The 21,599-nt window shown below is 39.3% G+C and overlaps 1 long non-coding RNA gene across 1 annotated transcript in view; it reads right to left on the reverse strand.

Moving 5' to 3' along the window:
- LOC143608425 (uncharacterized) overlaps positions 1-14,357 on the reverse strand; it is a 294,467-nt gene extending 280,110 nt beyond the window's left edge. Inside the window, exon 1 of the long non-coding RNA XR_013149315.1 lies at positions 14,325-14,357. This is a non-coding gene — a long non-coding RNA (uncharacterized LOC143608425). The remainder of the gene's footprint in view (positions 1-14,324) is intronic.
- Positions 14,358-21,599: the final 7,242 nt, after the last annotated feature.

A 21,599-nucleotide genomic window follows, 5' to 3' on the forward strand; every position in this document is an offset into this window, starting at 1 on the left:
GTTATCATTTAGGCGAACTTGTCACCAGGCGAAGTTATCATTTAGGCGAACTTGTCACCAGGCGAAGTTATCAGTTAGGCGAACTTGGCCTTAGGCGAAGTTACCAGTTAGGCGAACTTGTCACCAGGCGAAGTTATCATTTAGGCGAACTTGTCACCAGGCGAAGTTATCATTTAGGCGAACTTGTCACCAGGCGAAGTTATCAGTTAGGCGAACTTGACCTTAGGCGAAGTTACCAGTTAGGCGAACTTGCTTGCAAGCGAACTTGCTTGCAGGCGAAGTTCGCTTGTAGGCGAAGTTGTGCAGCAGCCGCCGCTGTTCATCCTTAATCCCCAAAATCATCATCGTTTTACCGAGAAATCCATGGGTATGGCGTTAACAAGTCCCGCGATCATTCCCATGGCCTTGTTTGGGTAAAACTTAGCCCGGAATGACGTAAAGTTTGGACCTTTATGGTAAAAACGTTCAATACTAATGTTAAGGGTTCATTAATCGAGCGTTTCCATTTTCAGGTTCATTACACTCGTATTTATCATCAAGTTTACAACTTTATGTTTCGTTTATACCCGATCTACTCTCGTTCTAAGTTTCAAGACTAAACGTTTATAAAAACGAAATCTTTAGGATCAAAACATACCTTTTATACGTTCGGTGTGGTCGTGGTTTTCTTGGTTATCTCGTATATTGAAGATCTAATAATGGTTGGCTTGATTTTTGGACTCGAGTCCGCTCTCTCTCTCTCGGCCGTATGAGGTGTAGTGTATGTATGTGTTTTTTGAGTGTGTAGAGATTTATGAAAGATGGAAATGATAGTTAGGGTTTTAGGATGGTTTAAGGGGATATTTATATCCCTTAAAGCCCATGGACCTAAGGCCCATTACCCTTAATCCATCTTAATTAATCTAAGTCCATGATCCGTTCTTTACTCGGTATTACTTACTTAATAACGCGAAATCACTAAACGTAACTTTCTTTATTTATCATTATAATATTCAGGATGTTACAAGTCTTCCCCTCCTTAAAGAGGTTTCGTCCCCGAAACCTAACTATTACATAAACAAACTAGGGTAGAACTTGCGCATCTCATCCTCAGCTTCCCAAGTAGCATCCGATCCTTTGCGATGTTTCCATATCACTTTTACCAAAAGTATAACCTTGTGACGAAGCTGCTTCTCCTTGCGATCAACGATCTCTATCGGTTTCTCGATGTAGTTCAATTGTTCATCAACCTCAATGTCCATCCATGGCTAGACACTTCCTCAGATGAGAAACATGGAAGGTTAAATGAATTCCTTCTAACTCATCGGGTAAATCCAGCTTATAAGCTACTTCACCCACACGATTTAAGATCTTAAATGGTCCAATGTACCTTGGACTCAACTTCCCTCTTTTCCTGAATCGGATAATCCCTTTCCAAGGCGAGATCTTAAGCATCACATTGTCACCAACGTTAAACTCAATTGGTCGTCGCCGCTTATCTGCATAAGACTTTTGTCTGTCTTGAGCGGCTTTCATTCTTGCTTTGATCTGATCGAGCTTTGAAGACGTTTCTTGAACCACTTCTAGGCTTCCCATTTCCTTCTGACCAATCTCACCCCAACACACCGGGGTTCTACATCGTCTACCATAAAGCATCTCAAACGGTGGCATACCAATACTTGAATGGTAACTGTTGTTATAGGAGAACTCTGCCAGGTGCAGATGATCATCCCAACTTCCACCAAAATCTAAAACACAAGCACGAAACATATCCTCAAGGGTTTGGATCGTCCTTTCAGACTGTCCATCGGTTTGAGGATGATACGCCGTACTGATGTTCAACCTCGTCCCCATAGCTTCATGGAATTTCTTCCAGAACCTTGAAGTAAACCGTGTATCTCTATCAGACACGATCGATAACGGTACTCCATGCTTGGTTACAACTTCTTTAATGAACAAGCTTGCCAACGTTTTTGACGAGATGGCCTCTCGTATGGGCAGAAAATGAGCACTCTTGGTCAAACGGTCCACAATCACCCAGATAGTATCATGATGCTTTGTTGTACGAGGTAGCTTAGTTATGAAATCCATGGTGATGTGTTCCCATTTCCACTCAGGTATCTCTAGCGGTTGCATCTTCCCATAAGACTTTTGATGTTCGGCTTTGACTTGTAAGCAAGTTAAGCACTTACTAACATAATCCACTACATCATTCTTCATCCCAGGCCACCAGTAGTCTCTTTTCAAATCTTGATACATCTTTGTAGCTCCGGGATGGATTGAGTACCTTGACTTATGAGCTTCATCTAAGATTCGACTTCTAAGATCACCATGGCGTGGGACCCACATACGGTCGAACCTAGTCTTAACTCCATGAGTGTTTCCCATCAACTCATCTTGCTGGCCATAAATCCTTTCTTTCTTTACTAACCCTTCATCTACTAACACCTCTGACTGCACCTTGATGATTTCTTCAAAAAGACTTGGGTTCATGATCAACTTGTATGACTTTACTGTTGCAAGGACTTCCTCATTCTTACGACTTAACGCGTCAGCGACTACATTAGCTTTACCGGGATAGTACTTAATGTCACAGTCATAATCCTTAATCAACTCCAACCATCTTCTCTGCCTCATGTTCAATTCTTTCTGCTCGAAGAAGTACTTTAAACTCTTATGATCTGTATAGATAGTACACTTAGTACCGTACAGATAATGCCTCCATATCTTAAGAGCATGCACTACAGCTGCTAACTCTAAATCATGCGTCGGATAAGTACTCTCGTGGACTTTCAACTATCTAGACGCGTAAGCTATCACCTTTCCTCGTTGCATCAACACGCAACCTAACCCTTGATGCGAGGCATCTGCACAAACAACCAAATCCTCATCACCATCGGGTGGAGTAAGGATTGGAGCTTGTGTGAGTCTTTTCTTCAACTCCTCAAAAGCTTCTTCCTGAAACTTACCCCAACTGAATACTACCGACTTTCGGGTCATACCGGTCAATGGTGCGGCTATCTTGGAGAAACCTTCGATGAATCTCCTATAGTAGCCAGCTAACCCTAGGAAGCTTCGTATATCAGCCGGACTCTGCGGAGTCTTCCAATTCGTTATCGCCTCAATCTTAGTTGGGTCCATGGTAATCCCTTCCGGATTAATCATGTGACCTAAAAATTGCACTTCTCTTAACCAGAACGCGCACTTCGAAAACTTAGCATACAACTTCTCTTTCTTCAGAACTTCCAATACCTCTCTCAAATGCTCAGCATGGTCAGACTTGCTCTTTGAATAAATCAATATATCATCAATGAAGACGATAACCGACTTATCCAACATCGGCCGACACACCCTATTTATCATGTCCATAAATGTTGCAGGAGAATTTGTTAGACCGAATGACATTACGAGGAACTCGTAGTGTCCATACCGCGTTCGGAACGCTGTCTTAGGGATGTCTGCCTCCTTCACCTTCAGCTGATGATAGCCTGATCTGAGATCTATTCGTGAGTACCAACTTGAACCTTGCAGTTGGTCAAACAGATCATCAATCCTTGGCAAAGGATATATATTCTTTACCGTAAGCTTATTTAACTCACGATAGTCTATGCACATTCTCATACTTCCATCCTTCTTCTTTACGAATAACACTGGTGCGCCCCACGGGGAAACACTTGGTCTTATAAAACCTTTGTCGAGGAGTTCTTGCAGTTGGGACATCAATTCTTTCATTTCGGACGGTGGTAGACGGGAAGGTGCTTTCGCGACGGGCTGGGCTCCTGGTATTAAATCAATCTGGAATTCTATCTCTCGCTCCGGTGGTAACCCCGGAAGATCCTCAGGGAACACTTCTGGGTAGTCACACACTATGGGAACATCTTTCATTTCTTTCGTCTCGGCCGTAGCGTTGACAACATACGCTAGGTAGGCACCACATCCTCGTCGTAATAACCCTTCGGCTTTTATCATCGAAATGACGTTAAACCCTGAACTTTCTTTATCACCGTAAACCGTCACCGCACTACCATCTAAAGACCTTTGCTTTATTATTCTACTCTTACATACTATATGAGCTTCAAAATCAGACAACCAATCCATTACCAAGACTACATCGAACCCTCCCAAGGTCATAACATACAAGGTAACAGGGAACTCATGTCCCTCTAACTCTATCTTACAATCCTTAACCATTTTTGTTACTTTAACCGAAGTGTCACTGGCGGTTTCTACTACAAAAGTTTCAGACACTCGGCAGCCTTTCATTTTAGCTAGTTTACTAAATGTCGTAGCTACAAAACTTCTATTCGCACCCGAATCAAATAATACGGAAGCAGAAATGCTGTTTACTAAGAACGTACCGGTCACAACATCAGGAATCTGTCTAGCTTGTTCCTGGGTCAGCATATAGGCTCTAGTCCTCGGCCTTGCTTGATCAGAATCTTTCTTCCCACTACCTCCAGCCTCACCTTCAGTGCACTCTCTTGCCAAATGGCCTGTCTTGCCACATTTGTAACATGCTGGCTTCGCACGGCACTCATTGGCATAATGCCCTACCTTCCCGCACTTATAACAGGCATTCAACCCCATTCTGCATTCTCCACCATGAGCCTTTCCACATTTGAGACAAACATCAGAACTTCTACCCCACTTGCACTCACCACCATGCATCTTTCCGCAGGTCTTACACGATCTCTTCTCCCACACTTTCTGCTTCTTATCTTTGGAGTTCCATAACTGAGTACCGGGTCGCTTAACAGGAGCAACCCATTTCTTATCTTTCTTTTCTTCTTCCACCACTGCGTCATCCGCGGTCAGGTCAGCATAAACCACCTCTGCGAGTTCGACAGCAGAGTCAAAGGTAGCAGGTCTACTCGTCCTGACTAGCATGCGGACTTTCTGTGGCAATCCCCTCACATAACACTTGATTCTCTTGGCCTCAGTGTTAACCATATCGGGTACCAACCTAGACATTCGATTGAACTCGGTGGTGTACTCACGATGTGTCATTGTCCCAGCTTTCAAGTTCAGGAACTTCATCTCCGCCCTCTCAACCTCGGCGTCAGCACAGAACTTCTTCATCACTAACTCCTTCAGATCCTCACACTTCATGTCTTTGATATCTTCACGGGTCTTATTCTGCTCCACACTCTCCCACCAATACATAGCCTCATCCTCGAATGATTGAGTAGCATAACCTACCGCTTGGTCGGGACGGCACTCGCTAATGCGGATAATTTTATCCATGGCGTTTATCCATTTAAGAGTAGCGATTGCGTCTCCTAAACCAGTCAGCTTAGGCAGGTCACAACCTTTGAAGGACTTATAGTTGCAACCGCCTTGGCCCCTCTTCCTATCATCAACTTTCACAGACCTTACCTCACTTGAATCACCCTTTTCCCTCTCATCATCCCTCCTACCACCACCACCTGCCCCTTCAGCAGTCCTTTCATGGCTTCCAGCAGACCCTCCAGGAGTTATATTCTTCACAGCTGTAGCTACGGCTTGAACAATAGCTGCTTGAATCACGGGATCCAGTTGGACTCCTTCGTTGTTCTCCGGGTTTCTTCCAGCTGCGCTTCCTTCAGCTTCGGTGTTGGAAGCTGTCTCAACCGAAGGTTGCTGGACACGATGAGGCCTGCCACGTCATCCAGTGCGACCTCTAGCTCCAACAATGTCTCCAGCTCCAGCGATCGTATTCTAAAATGGAAAACACAGACATCATCACTCAAGGAACTATTTAGTACAAGGATAGTAAGGTTAACAGGTAATAACAGTGGCCAGCTGTGATTAGCTAATCACGTTACTTTCCGTGTCCTATACACTTCCCTTTATGAGTCTATTTGTGCTGGTTCTACATAAGCAGTTAGTCAAATCAAACAATCAATTATTCCTATCCCTGTCGTTCACATATCTTTTCTTTCTCATTAACATATATCATTTAATCATACACTTTACCTTTACTGATCTTGCTTGAGCGACACATGGCATTCTTGAACTGGCATCTTCTTTCTTTTCTTACTTAATCTCATTCTCTGTTCGAGTCTAAGCATGTAGGATGCTTAAATCTCTCGAACTTTTCTCTGATACCAACTTGTAAGGCCCCGTTACCGGTAGCCCTACTTTCGTGTTGGATTTACTAATAAACGCAGTTCTAAATATCAGAGTTAATTAAAACATTCGCGGAACATTAAAAACATTCAAACCATTACATTCCATAACCATAATTCTTTTCTTATCGAGCATTCATAGTCATTTAAAAACAAAACATAGTCTTTTAAAATAAAACATCATAGCAAAATCTTCAGATGCCAGCTTCGTCCAACTCTGCCATGTGTCCTCCTCAAGCTACCTGCCTCATTCTACTCACCTGAGTGCATACTAAAAGTCAGCTACGCTGAGTGAGTTCTAGTTAATCACATACTCATACAATACCTTCTTACATTTCATACTTAACCTCTTAACTTTCTTTCATACACACATAAGTGCATATACTTTCATTCTTACCTTCATACTTTCTTTACATACATCATCATACGTTTTAAAGAGCCTTTCGCCCTATAACCTCACAGATATTATAAGGGTCTGGTCCCTGACATCACAGATATTATAAGGGTCTAGTCCCTGACATCACAGATATTATAAAGGTCTGGTCCCTAACATCACAGATATTATTAGGGCCTGGTCCCTAACATCACAGATATTATTAGGGTCTGGTCCCTAACATCACAGATATTATTAGGGTCTGGTCCCTCTTCGTTACCATACAACCATGCCTTTCCTTCGTTTGTTAACTTTATCGCATTCATACATATAAGCAAATACATTATACTTACCTTATACGTAAAACTACAACCTGACAGTACGTGCAATATCCGAAGATCGTTCACGTACTAACAAGCAATCATTTATACATTTCACATCATTCATATAAGGCATACACTTATCACTTAGGATAAGTGTATTAACAAACATATCGAGTATGCACACAGCCCCGAAAACATAACACAGAAGTGGGGCTAGAAAATCACCTGAATCCTGTTACGCTCTCCGTTAATCGTTATTCCCTTCTTAAGCTGTGCACGGCTGACTGTATAATATTTACATGTATCAATTAACTACTACTACTCATGTCGTATTTCTATCTTTATATAACCCACAACGAACGGGGGGTCCGGGGGCAGCGCCCCTGGCAGTGGGGTCTAGGGGCGGCAGCCCCTAGCAGGGTCCAAGGGGCAGAGCCCCTGGCTGGGGTCGAGCTGCCAGGTCAGCCTGGAAAAATTTTATTTCCATTAACTGTCTTAACACATTTTTCATTAGGTTTTTAATTTATTTTCTCATTTGCTAACTCCAGCGAACTTATCATTAAGAGAACTTAACATAAGCGAACTTAAGCATAGGCGAAATTAGTGTTCGGCGAAGTTAACCCTAGGCGAACATATGCCAGGCGAAGTTATCAGTTAGGCGAACTTGTCACCAGGCGAAGTTATCATTTAGGCGAACTTGTCACCAGGCGAAGTTATCATTTAGGCGAACTTGTCACCAGGCGAAGTTATCAGTTAGGCGAACTTGGCCTTAGGCGAAGTTACCAGTTAGGCGAACTTGTCACCAGGCGAAGTTATTATTTAGGCGAACTTGTCACCAGGCGAAGTTATCATTTAGGCGAACTTGTCACCAGGCGAAGTTATCAGTTAGGCGAACTTGACCTTAGGCGAAATTACCAGTTAGGATCAAAATATACCTTTTATACGTTCGGTGTGGTCGTGGTTTTCTTGGTTATCTCGTATATTGAAGATCTAATAATGGTCGGCTTGATTTTTGGACTCGAGTCTGCTCTCTCTCTCTCTCGGCCGTATGAGGTGTAGTGTATGTGTGTGTTTTTTGAGTGTGTAGAGATTTATGAAAGATGGAAATGATAGTTAGGGTTTTAGGATGGTTTAAGGGGATATTTATATCCCTTAAAGCCCATGGACCTAAGGCCCATTACCCTTAATCCATCTTAATTAATCTAAGTCCATGATCCGTTCTTTACTCGGTATTACTTACTTAATAACGCGAAATCACTAAACGTAACTTTCTTTATTTATCATTATAATATTCAGGATGTTACATATAGGATCACCCTGATCAACATTAGAGTGTTGAAATAAATCAGGGTATTCCTTAGCTGTCACGTCCTCAATCTCAATTTCCTCATCTTTATAAATAAAAGACGTGTTCATCTGAATCGTTGGATCATTCAAGATTTCCTCGTCATTCTTAACCTCCACGTCATTCTCAGCCTCTAACACGTTCAGCTCATCTTAATTCTAACCCAACAGTATAGAGATCTGCTCTCGTGTTAAGGACCATTCCACAAACTGTCCCACTTCTATCTCATCAGCATTCACAATGCTTCTGACCACCCCCGTACCATCAATAAATATAATAGTATTGGCTTTTATCGACTCAATGGGTTTAGCATTCATCGAGTCCTGATAAACAGCCAAGTGTTTATCAACATTACCATCAGCACTCGTACCTGCACTGGAAGATGAACCATGAGTTTGTTTTGGCTCACTTCCTCCTGCACCCGAGGCATCTGAATCCTCTTCGTCATTTCTGAGCTTCTTCAATGCATCATCTTTACAACTAAGCTGCAGAATCAGATCCTCTTATTCTTTTAACTTCATCCACTGAGACGTAACAATCTCACGAAGGGCTTTTGTCTCTTTTTGGCAGAAAGAGACATGACTCATCAGGCTTCTTTGATTTTTCAGCATCTGATCCTAAGCTAGACGATCAACAGCCATCTGATTTTCATACAGATGAACCAGACTCAAGAGCATGTTCATCTATGTCTCATGAGGCATATCATGAATAGAAGGAGGCACTGGCTGTACAGGACCTTGAGGTCGATTAAGCCTCATAAATGAAATGCCTATATGTGGTGGAGGCATCATCTTCGGTGTTGGTGAAACCACCGATGTTGCTGTAGTAAGCCTTGGCAATGTAGATAGAACAGATTGTGGAATCATGCCAAGCCGAGGATCTGTAAGGCCCCGTTACCGGTGCCCTACATTTGGTGTTGGATTTACTCATAAATGCAGTTCTAAATATCAGAGTTAATTAAAACTTTCGAGGAATATAAACTTCAACCATAGCAAATTACATAACTTTCAAATCTTGTCTTAACAAACATTCATAGTTATTTAAAATCAAAACATAGTCTTTAAAACATCATAACATTTCCTTGAGATGCTAGTATCTTCAATTCCATGCCATGTGTCTTCATCAAGCGAGCTGCCTCATCCTACTCACCTGCGTGCATACTAAAAGTCAGCTACGCTGAGTGAGTTCTAGTTAATCACATAACTTACTTTACATACACATATATGTGCCCGAAGGTACACATTACATACATAACATGTTCATCGTTCTTCCATACACTTTCATAGAAAACCTTACATTATAAAGAGAATTCTCCCTACATACCTCAGATATTATTAGGGTCCGGTCACCCTTCATCCTCGGATATTATAAGGGTCCGATACCCTCCATCCTCGGATATTATTAGGGTCCGGTCACCCTCCATATTAGGGTCCGGTTACCCTCCATCCTCGGATATTATTAGGGCCCGGTCACCCTTTCTTCCATACCTGTATAACATATTTTTCTATATACATAATCGTAAGTTTCATACATACATACATACATCATTCATTCGTTATCGTACAACATACATGTAACATCAAACTATTACCTGACAGTACATGCAATATCCGAAGATCGTTCATGTACCGACAAGAAATCATTCATACATTTCACATAATACATATATGGCATACACTTATCACTTAGGATAATTGTATTAACTAATCACATTGAGTATGCACATAGCCCTGAAAACATAACAAGGAATGGGGCTAGAATCTCACCTGAATGCGGTTACGTTCACCGTTTATGTTTATTCCTTTCTTGAGCTATGCACGACTAACTGTATAAAAATTACACGTATCAATCTAACTATCACTACCCTTATCGCGTTTCTAGCTTAATTATTACCCCCAACGAACGGGGGTCGGGGGGCAGCGCCCATTGCAGCGGGGTCTAGGGGCGGAAACCCCTAGCAGGGTCTAAGGGGCAGAGCCCCTTGCTGGGGTCGAGCTGAAAGGTCAGTTTGGAAAAGTTTTATTTCCATTAACTGTCTTAACACATTTTCCATTAGAATTTTGAACCCTTATATAATTTGCTAACTCAAAAAGTTCAAGGGCTTCTTTGTAATTAAACCATTCTTTTATAAGTCCGGGGAATGTTCTGTTATTTTATTAAACTTCTAATTCGTTACTTGGTTCTTAAACGAATTGGTTTGTCATAACGAACTGGTCCTTGTAGCGAATTGAACCCTCTAACGAACTGGTCCTTTGACGAATCAGTCCATATAACGAATTGGACCTTCTAATTCGTTATCTATGTTTAATGAATGGTAATAACGAATTGGGGTTAATTCGTTATCTTTTCCTTAACAAATCAGGATACGAACTAAGGCTAGTTCATTATTCTTTCCTTAGCGAATCAGCTGACGAATTGCCTCTAGTTCGTTAATCCTCCGTTAACGAATTAGGGTTAGATCAGAGAATGTCAGAACATTCTTTGACATCTCTTAACCTCATACCACTTTTTCGGCGCCGCCATTGCTGGAAAACGGGATTTCGCCAGAAAAACGAGATCTTACTCGTTTTTCATCCCGTTCGATCCAGATCTGAGCTAGGGTGACCCCTAAGCTCATCTAAGGTTCGGTTTATACCCGATTTCACCCGGATCTCGTGACTTTAACGGTTTAAAGGTGTCGGCTCATCATTTCGTGACTAAATCTAACGGTTTGAGTTCATACAATATCATACTATCATTACCTCGGGTCGGTGCTCGGTTTCCTTCTTGGTTTCGGTTTAGAGAAAGGAAGAAACTAGAGAGAAAACTTAAGTGTGTGTTTTGGATGGTGTATGGAATATGTGAAATGAAGGATTAAATGGTGATTATGGTTTATATATTTGTGGATCATGGGCTTAAGCCCATGGTCTTTCCTTCCAACCCAAGTCCATAACTCATATTCATTTAACCCACACAAGCCCAACTCATATTCTATTTATCTAAACCGATAATGACCCACTATAAAATAAACGAAATTTATTTTATTATTATAACCAAAAGTAGATTGTTACAGGATCCGATGTGAGTGTGGTCGTCAATGTAAGTCCCATGGTGATAGTAGTAAGCGGCACCGCCGGCCTTTGAGGAGCAGACGACCTTGGATGTTGAACTCCAAATGAAACACTTGCACCAGCTGTCACACGAAGTTTAGATGACCCTTCACCGACCACCTCTTTCCCTTTCCGTTTACGTTGAGCAGCGGCTGCCTCAACCTCATCTTGTCGTTGACCCTCATCACCATCACCACCATCATTATCATCACCACCATCACCATCGTTCCCACCCGGACCTTCTTCACGCACAGAATCCGAATTGTCATGGATCTAGCGATCATTTGGAGGACATACAAAATCCGTATTGACTAGATGACCAATCAAGCGTTTATTCCTTGGATGTTGATCCTTTCGATATGACTTCATACGCTTACCGGTATCAGCTTTCATGTGTTCTAATGGCAACACATCATTAACTAAACCTTGATCAATCACCAAGTTTGGACGATCAGTTGAATAAAGCATGGATACATTAAGAATTTCTTGCATCGATTCACCACAAGACAATTCTCCTTTAGCTGATCAAAAATCATCTCAGAAATGTTGAAGGGATTGTTTAAAATTAATGCAACAAACGCTGATTGTAACATTATACGACACTCATCAAAGCCGCCCTTTCATCCACCAAGGCAATGTATTAACACATGCAGTAGATACTTGTATGTGGGACACAAGTATGCCTTGTTGTACATGGACATGTCGAGATCACCTGCGTAGAACACCCGATTAAATATTCCTCTAATCAACTCTTTGTCAAATTCACATGGATTATCCATGTTATCCCCAAACTGCAGAACCCAACGGATCACACCACGAGTAATCGTGATAGATTGTCCTTAGACTTCAGCTACTATGTGATTCTCGGACTCTATGTAGCGAGCTGAGTTCCAAAAAGGCCGAACAATACTGAAATGAACAGTCGGTCTAGCCGTTACAGCATAAAAAAATGGGTGAACGTCTGATAAAAGCTAATAAATCACCAAACACATCTTCGTCAGCAAAATTCGCCCCAACAAAAGCACAAATGTTATGCTTCTTGTCGTACGAGAGGAACAAAATATCTTGTTCTTGTTGTTATTGTTGAGGCTCAGCAGCAGGAGGATCTTGATCCATATTGTCAGCCATAACTATAATAAATAAACCCGAGAATTAGTAAAAACGAGTAATAAATAAAATATAATTAAAAGATTAAAATTAGACTAATTTATAAACTTTTAATTTTAAAATAATTTAAAATGTCATTCGTTAAATAAGCTGATTCGTCATAACGAATTGATTGTTAAATTATCACGAACTGACTAATTCGTTATCAAGTAAATTATACAAATTAGTCATAACGAATCAAGATTGAAAGGATAACGAATTAAAGGACGAATGGACTTTGATTCGTTATCATTTTTATAAAAAGAGTAGATTCGTTAAGCCTAGATGACGAATTGAACACAAATTAGTTTCAATTCGTTAACCTATGATGAATGGTCACTAATAAAACTTATTGTTTGACTAATTAAAGTCAAAGTCAAAATTAGCAAGAACATGAACAGTCAAAGGTTGTAGCTGAGTTAATTAGCACATAATCAACGATGTAAAGCCGAGCAGATGATCACAAGGATCTCGAAAACACATCGCAACATGATTCATATTGTCCAGTTGCACCAAATCATGGTATAAATTAGTTAAATTGTAGGTTTTATGTATAACTTAAAAACCGGTAGTATAATCGATTAATTAACCCCTAAAACGTTCATCAAAACTGACGAAGATCATTACGCAATGATCTCCATTACCTTGCGATTCAGAATTGATGATCAAAACAAAGTTTCGTTAAGGTCAGAAATTTCAGAAAATTTGGGCAGAGGTTCGTTGCTTAAGTGGGAAGAAAATGAATAGTGAATACGATTGGGGTTCACGAATCCCTATAAGTAGCACCTTGGCACAGTTTCCCAGACAACGAATCATTTGATTTGTTCAAATTTGAAATAACGAATCAACCGATTCGTTATCATATTTAAATACACGTGTCACACGAATTAGATTTAAATCATTAAGACTTAACATAAGTTAAACAACGAATTAGTAGTAATTCGTGTTTAATTCGTTAAGTTATGTATAACGAACTAAAGGTCATTCGTTACAGTGTGGTGGAAGCGAATTAGGTTAACGAATTGAATTGTAATTCATTGTAAATGACCCCAGTTCGTTATTCATAAGAGTGTGTATGCACGAGTCCATCTGTCGGCTTACATACACTGTATCCCCTAGTGTCCGTTTCTTACTGGTATTGAGACGCGCGCAAGGGAGGAACAAATGTATGACTAACAATGGAATTTGATCAAGTCAGTAGTTTAAATTTGTACGAGGTACAACATTGATCAAGTTTAATGACTTTGGGGTTGCTCTACAAGCGGTTGAAATATTCATGGATATGAATACCCATATGATTAAGCCGCATAAAGACTCACAGTGTCCAGAAACCTAACGCTTGTTATTTGCTTTATTTTATTTTTGGAGATCAGACAAAATATAAGCCTTGAGTATGACAGGCTATTACATTTCTGCCATCCTTACCGAGATTTTTGTTAGAGACTAACACCTCTTTCAATTTGGCGTTTCTTTTATGTTTATATCACATACTTTACTCTAATAGCTTGTTTAAGACCTATCAATGCACCAATGCAATTAAGCACTCAGTCTTTTAAGCTTATTACTTTCTGAATATGGGGTCAAATGATCAACGTACTATCATTTTCTCTTTTTTCTTCAAAACTCAATTTTGAGGAGCATAAGATAAATTCAATCACCCCAGTCACTTTTAGTCTATAGATTAATGGCTATCCTATCAATCTACAAGTAGATAACAGGACCAAACATGCAATCATGTTCCACAAACATAGATAACTGACATACTTTTCAGCGAGAGAATAAAATAAAATGCATAACAATCGCCCCAACTACGTTCTATTGTCAGGTAAATGACTATTCTTAATTTTTACAAGTAAACCTCAGGACCAAACATATACACGTATATGTCCTTCAAATGTAAGTAATTGACATAATTTTCAGCGGACGTATGCAAAAATCTTTTTGGATTTTATATTTATATACATAAAAACACAATCTTTTTGTCTTTTTTGGATTTTCTATACAAACGAGAAATTCACAATCTTTTTGATTTTTTTCGGATTTTTAATGTTTTTGGGTTTTCAAAGTATTTTAAACCAAAATAAGAAAAAATACAATACTTTTGGTTTTTTCAAATTTTTAAATGTTTTTGGATTTTATCTATACAAACGAAAAGCACAATCTTTTTGTCTTTTATGATTTTTATAAAACCCAATAAAATTTCACAATCTTTTTGGTTTTTCGGATTTTTTTATACATACAGAAAAACAATATTTTTGGATTTTCAAAATTTTAAATGTTTTTGGATTTTCAAAGTATTTTAAACAAGAAAAACACAATAATTTTGCCTTTTTCAAATTTTTTAATGTTTTTGGATTTTATCTATACTAACGAAAAGCACAAAATATTTGTATTTCTATTTCACCCCCAAAATCAAAAACCAAAATAAAAGAAAATAAAAATAAATAAAAAACAAAGATAATTATCGTTGTTTTAGGATATCAGCAAGGGTTTTTAATCCATTTAAACAAAGCAGAAAATTAAAACGAGTTTTGTCAAATGCCTTGGTAAATAGATCGACTTTTTGAAAATCAGTATTTACTTTCTCAAGATCAATTAATTTCTTTTCAAAACAATCCCGTATGAAATGATATTGAATTTTGATATGTTTCGTTTTAGAGTGTTGTACGAGATCTTTGGTGATGCTAATGGCAGCAGAGTTATCAATTAAAATTGGAGTAGTAAGAAACTTCAAACCGTAGTCGCGCAGATGTTGTTTGATCCATAAAACCCGTTAACAGCAACTCGAGGCTGCCACATATTCTGCCTCAGCGGTTGAAGTGGTGACCGTTGTCTGCTTCTACACTGCCAGGAAACAAGCTGGCTTCCTAAGAATTGACACCCTGCTGTAGTCGATTTGAAATTAATCTTGCACCCTCCATAGTCTGAGTTAGAAAATGCGGTGAGTTCAAAGTTATCGTTCTTGGGGGTACCATAACCCGATGTCAGGATTACCCCTCAGATATTGAAGAATACGCTTGACCGCTGCCAGGTGAGTCACTTGGGGACTTTCTTGGTACCTAGCACATAAACAAATTGCAAACATTATGTCAGGTCGAGAAGCGGTAAGATATAATAAAGAACTAATCATAGATCGATAAAGGGTAGGATAGAAAGTGTCCTCTAATTCATCCGGTGATAAATTGTGACCCACAGGGAGAGGAGTTGAAGGGATTTTCCGGCAGTTATGTTGAATCGGCTCAAGATATCGTTCACGTACTTAGTCTGGTGAATGAAAATTTCTTTCTCAGACTGATGAACCTGCAACCCTAAAAAGAAGTTCATCTCTCCCATCGAGCTCATTTCGAACTTTGTTTGCATCGACTTCTCGAATTCCTTACATAACTTGTCATTTGTTGACCCAAAGATAGTGTCGTCGACAATATCTGAACGAGGAGAAGATCATCACCAATATTCGTATACAATAAAGTGGTCAACAGTCCCTTGCTTGAAGCCGTTATCAGTCAGATGGTCGGCAAGCGTGCCATACCAAGCTCTCGGGGCTTGATGTAGGCCATACAGGGCCTTGTTTAAGCGATAAACTCGGTCCGGATAATCAGGATCTTCAAAGCCTAGAGGCTGTAACACAAACACTTCTTCATGTAACTCACCGTTGAGAAAAACACTTTTCACATCCATTTGATTAACATTAATATTTTTCTAAGCCACATAAGCCAGAAAAATTTGTATAGCTTCCAATCTTGCAACCGGAGCATATACCTCAGTGTAGTCTATACTCTCTTGCTGATGAAAACCTTGCACAACTAGCCGTGCTTTGTTTCTCACGATCATCCCACGATCATCTTTTGTACTTTTAAATACCCACTTAGTTGGAATAGGCTTCTTGACTCTAGCAAGTTTGTCGATAAGATCCCATACACCCAGTCGGGTAAACTGTTGCAATTCCTCTTGCATTGCTTCAACCCAATAAGGATCTTCAAGTGCCATACAAGTCGTCGTTGGCTCTACTTGGGATAGAAAGCAAGTGTATTTGGCAAGATTTACGATCCAAGAAGAATGTAAATCCGCATAAGCACACAATACATTATTCTCATTTGAAGAAGCAACTTGATGACGTGTTTGCACACCCACATCAAGTTCCCCAATGATGTTGTCCTTTGGATGGTAATTATAAATCCTAAAATTTGGATTCTCAGGCACAACAACATTTTCGAATAAATTAGTGTAATGTTCTCCAAGCTCATGATATGAATCATCACTTTCAACTGTATCAGCAAGATCAGGTTCAACAACTTAATTATCATCAGACGAACTAGAAACATTATCAAAGGAAATTGAGGGATCATCAAGTGGAGCTTTAGTTGGAGCTTCAACATCACTAGAACCTAAAAACCTTGGAAGTACCAATTGGTCTTCAAAATACGCACGAACCAAGTCTTCATCTGGTTGCTCAGTTGATGGAGTAAACGAATTAAATAAACCATCATAATCAAACATCCAGTCAGGTCCTTTTCCTTGAGGAGGTGTGGTGTACCTTTGACAATCCACATGGTACCACTCCTCAACACAACCTGAAGTATTATTAAATACCCTCTTCTTAGGAGATGCGCAACCTAAGAAATAACCTTCAATAGACTTTTCTTCAAATTTACCCACATCTCTTTTCAGCGTAGTACAAGGACACCCAAATGGTTCCAAGTACTTTAAGTTAGGCTTTCGTTTGTTCAAAAGCTCATAACTCGTCTTCTGGAGTCTCTTAACTGTTAGAACCCGATTAAGCGTATAACAAGCAGTATTCACAGCCTCGTTCCAGAATTGAACAAGAAGCTTAGAATCTGCAAGCATAGTTCTATCTGTTTCAATCAAAGTTCTGTTTTTCCTTTCAGCAACACCATTCTATTGTGGTACATAAGGGGCACTGTATTCTCGATGAATTCCTTTTTGAATGCAAAAGAAATCCAATACAGTGTTTTTGAATTCAGCACCATTATCACTTCGAATTCTCCTTACTTTTTGCTTGTATAGTGATTCGATCTTAGTGATTAGATTTTGAACCAGAATAGGTGTTTGATCTTTCGAACTCATAAATAAAACCCATGAATATCTTGAATAGTCATCAGTGACAACTAAACAATGCCAATCTCCAACGATACTTGCACGATTCATAGGACTGAACAAATTCATATGAAGTCGTTCCAATGGAGTATCAATAGAATTGATTAATTTAGATGGGTGTGACTTCTTTTTCTGTTTGCCCTTTTAACAAGCAACACAGTGGTCGGATAATTTAAAATGTTTCAAAGAAACATCTTCGACCAAGTCATTTGCCATTAAATAATTTATCTTTCGAACATGAATATGACCCATCATACGATGCCACAGAATAGAGCCCTTCTCAGTTGCTTTAGAGACGAAACATGTTTCAATTGATGTAGATACCTTAGAACTCATATTTAAGACATAAATATCATTCGATCGAGGTGATCGCATGACAACCATGTCCTCGGGAATGACGTATCCCGGTTTCAGAATCAGACATTCTTTATCATTAAATACGGTCGTGTACTTCTTGTCACAAATTTGTGACACACTTAATAAATTATGATTAACTTTGTCACAGTAGTCGACTTTCTTAAATGTGATATGCCCATTTGAAACTTCACGCTCTTGTGATATCATACCCCCAGAATTCCCAGCAAAAGCAACATACCCTCCTTGAATATTTCTAACATTTGTTAAGAGGTCGAGATTTCCAGCAATATGACGAGAACATTCACTGTCCATTATCCAGTTCTCACCAGACACGGTCTTGGATGTACCCTACACACCAATTGAAAGTGATTAGTTCAAAAAGGCAACCCAGGCCTCAGTCTTGGGCACCTTTTGAGCTTCACTAGAAAAATCAAATTTAACTGAATTCAATTGTTGTTCAGCAACTTGGGAATAAGTTACAGGCCTTTTAGACTTTCGTCTTGGATAAGCCGCATGAACAACATTTGAGTTCACGTTCATACAAATTGGTTCGGTTGGAACAAACTTTGGTTTTACATGAACAAATGTTTCATTCACATGAATCACTTTACGTGGAATCACATTAGAAAACATTATGTGAGTTTCATCATCACACGACAAAGGTCGTTTCAAAATCTCCTTTATCACAGGAACCGGTTTTGATTGGTCCTTGACATAAGGATGAAGATTCTGAGGCTTCTTCTGTCCACAATTTCTTACCACATGACCTTGTTGACCACAAAGAAAGAAACTTCTCATGTCCACACGATCATGTTAAGATTTGGCAAACACTGATGCCACAGAAGGTTGATGACTCACATTTGTAGTAAAAGTCTTGGCCAAATCATCAGACGACACATATTTCTTTTTCATGTAGAAATCAAGATTAGAGCAATTTGAAAAACTTTGCAATGTGTCAGTTCCAGTTGATTTCACAAAATGAACTTTCTTAGCAGATTTTAACAGTTGCTTAGCTTTACTCAATGGATCTGATGTGTTTAATGTTTTGGCACAAGCAAACTGACGTTCAAGATCTTGTATCTTGAAAGTTTCATTGTGAAAGACACTTTTGATCAATTCTGGTTTGATAATACTAATAGGAATTTATTTCTCGATGAACATTGTGTCCAAACCTTTTAACTTAAACACACGACCAGTAGAAACTGAGGGATTTATGAAACGCGACAAATCCTCATCCGAAATTTTTCATTTTTCAGATTTCTTTGATTTGACCTTAACATGTGCATTCTTTTTCTCTTGAGCTGTATTTGAACCACATACAGCTTCCTCAAACTCATGAGGTTCACATAAGATATGATTCGAACTTAAGATATGATTTGACCTTAACATGTGGATTCTTTTTCTCATGTGCATTTTTGTGGATAATTTTTTGTTCAAATACATCCTCAATGATGACTTTATCAGCATTCTCTACAAAAATTATATTGCTTTCAACATGATGTTTTTGAGTTGATGATTGGGCTTTAACATGATCAGTTTTTACTGGTTTAGGTTTTTAAGAAACAACAGATTCATTCACAACCACTTCTTCTTCTTTTCTAGCAAAAGGATTTGTCGTATAATCATTGTGAAATAGTGGTGGTATTTCAACAAAACCTACACCATTTTTAGAATCTTTTTGCTTACCAGATACTTCGATTATCTCATTTAGCAAAAATGATAAGTTTCTAAATTTGCCCAACTTATTTTTTAACTCAAGAAATTCATTCTCAAGCTCAGTTAACTTAGAACGATGTTTAAAGATTTCTTGAAATTTTGATCGTTAATTGTCATTTTGACTAACAATTCAGCTTTGAGATCATGATTACTTATCGACAATTCTTTAATTTTCTCCCTAGATCTCATTTGAGATTCTAAAGATTGTCTATTAGTATCCTGAAGTGAAGTAATTTCTCTCACTAAACAATCATTGTGATTTTTCAGTGATACTAACTTAGGCTTGTTTTTCTCACAATCAACACAAGAAACAGAAGAACTAACCTCGTTAATTTTGGCCATGCAAGCAAAAGTAGTTGGTTGCAACCCACATGAGTCATCAGAATCAGACTTAGTATCATTGTCAGGAGATAGCTCACTCCCACCTTGTTGGTTCATAAATGTCAGTAGTTCATAGTCTAGTGTCTGTAATCGAGTCTGTAATGTTATTTATGTTTTTGTTTAAAGCGAAGTTGTTAACAAGTTCGCCTAGGCGAACTTGTTGAACAAGCGAAGTTATGGACAACTTCGCCTGAACATATCAGGCGAAGTTGTCGTGTATATAAAGTCTTAGGTTACGGCTTTGTTTAGAGTTGGTTAGTGGTTCAGTTAATCAGTAAGTCGTTTGAGTCGATCGAGTCGACGTGAGTCTGTAATAGTGATATCGTATCACGTGTTCGGTTATCAATATAACGTGTTCGTTTGTCGTATCGTGTTTGTTTGATTTGCTTTCTACACTCGTAACGATCTACGCAGGGATTCCGCACCTGAGTAGACCGCGATATCTCGTGTGATCCGTCCAGGGAACCTACAATTGGTATCAGAGCATTTGCTCGATTGTGTAGTTCGGGATATTCACGCGGGTGTAGAAATTGTCCCGTTTCGACTATTCGCGGGACGTGTTTTCTGTGTTATTGATCATTCTTACCTCCTACCATCATGTTCAAGCTTTTACACCGTCAAAAACCTCGTTAAAATCCGATTTACAGATCTGCAGAAACTTCGTGTTCATCAGGCGAAGTTGCCGTCACTGTTCGTAGGGTTTCGGCGAAGATATAAGGTTAAGCGAAGTTATCCACAACTTCGCCTACCTTCTCAAGTTCGCCTAATTCAAGCGAAGTTCTCTACAACTTCGCCTACCTCTTAAGTTCGCTTACCTCAAGCGAAGTTAAGAATCAGCGAAGTTAATCAGCGAAGTTCTTCAGCGAAGTTTTCTACAACTTCGCCTACTTCAGCGAAGTTATCCGTAACTTCGCCTACAGTACTTAAAAAAAAAAAATTTAATTTTTCAGGTTTCTTACTTTTCGGGGAAGATGTCGTCGATCAACATCTCTGAGTTAGTGAAGATGGAAGTTGAAGCAGGGTCAGCTACCAAGGCCCCAAGATTGCTGAAGGGAACCGATTTTGTTGCATGGAAGGATCGGTTCATACAGTACGTCAAATACCAGGATGCGAAGATGTGGGTATGCATCCAGGATGGTTATATTCCACCAATTATGGAGTATGAAGGTCGTGACCAAATCAAGAAGTATAGTAAAATGGAAGAAGAAGAGAAAAAGATGTATGAGGCTGAGAGCAAGGCTCATGCTGCTATTACTATGGCTCTTCCACAAGAGATCCTTCATACGTTTAGAATGTACACATCAGCAAGAGAGCTTTGGGAAGCTCTTGAGAGCAGATTTGAAGGGAATGTAGGAATCCGGGCTTCAAAAATAAAATTGCTCAAAACCCAGTTTTCAGTCTTCAAGTATTTGAAGAATGAATCTTTAGATGATATTATCACTCGATATTACCATCTGATGACTGAATTGAGCAACTATTCAATTTCCTACCGAGAAGAAGAAATAGTTGAGAAGCTTCTAGATGCTCTCCCACCAAAATGGGAGATGTACACTGTGCTGATGAGGGAAGACAAGGACTTTCCCACATATGATCTTGAAACGGCAGTCAACAAGCTCAGAACCTTTGAGCTTAACATGGTCAGAAAAGAGACACCTATGGATCAGGTTC

Source organism: Bidens hawaiensis, unplaced genomic scaffold (genome assembly GCF_021521415.1).
Source record: "Bidens hawaiensis isolate Kalapana, Puna unplaced genomic scaffold, B.hawaiensis_p1.1 tig00000001_1, whole genome shotgun sequence".
Classification (NCBI taxonomy): Eukaryota; Viridiplantae; Streptophyta; class Magnoliopsida; order Asterales; family Asteraceae; genus Bidens; species Bidens hawaiensis.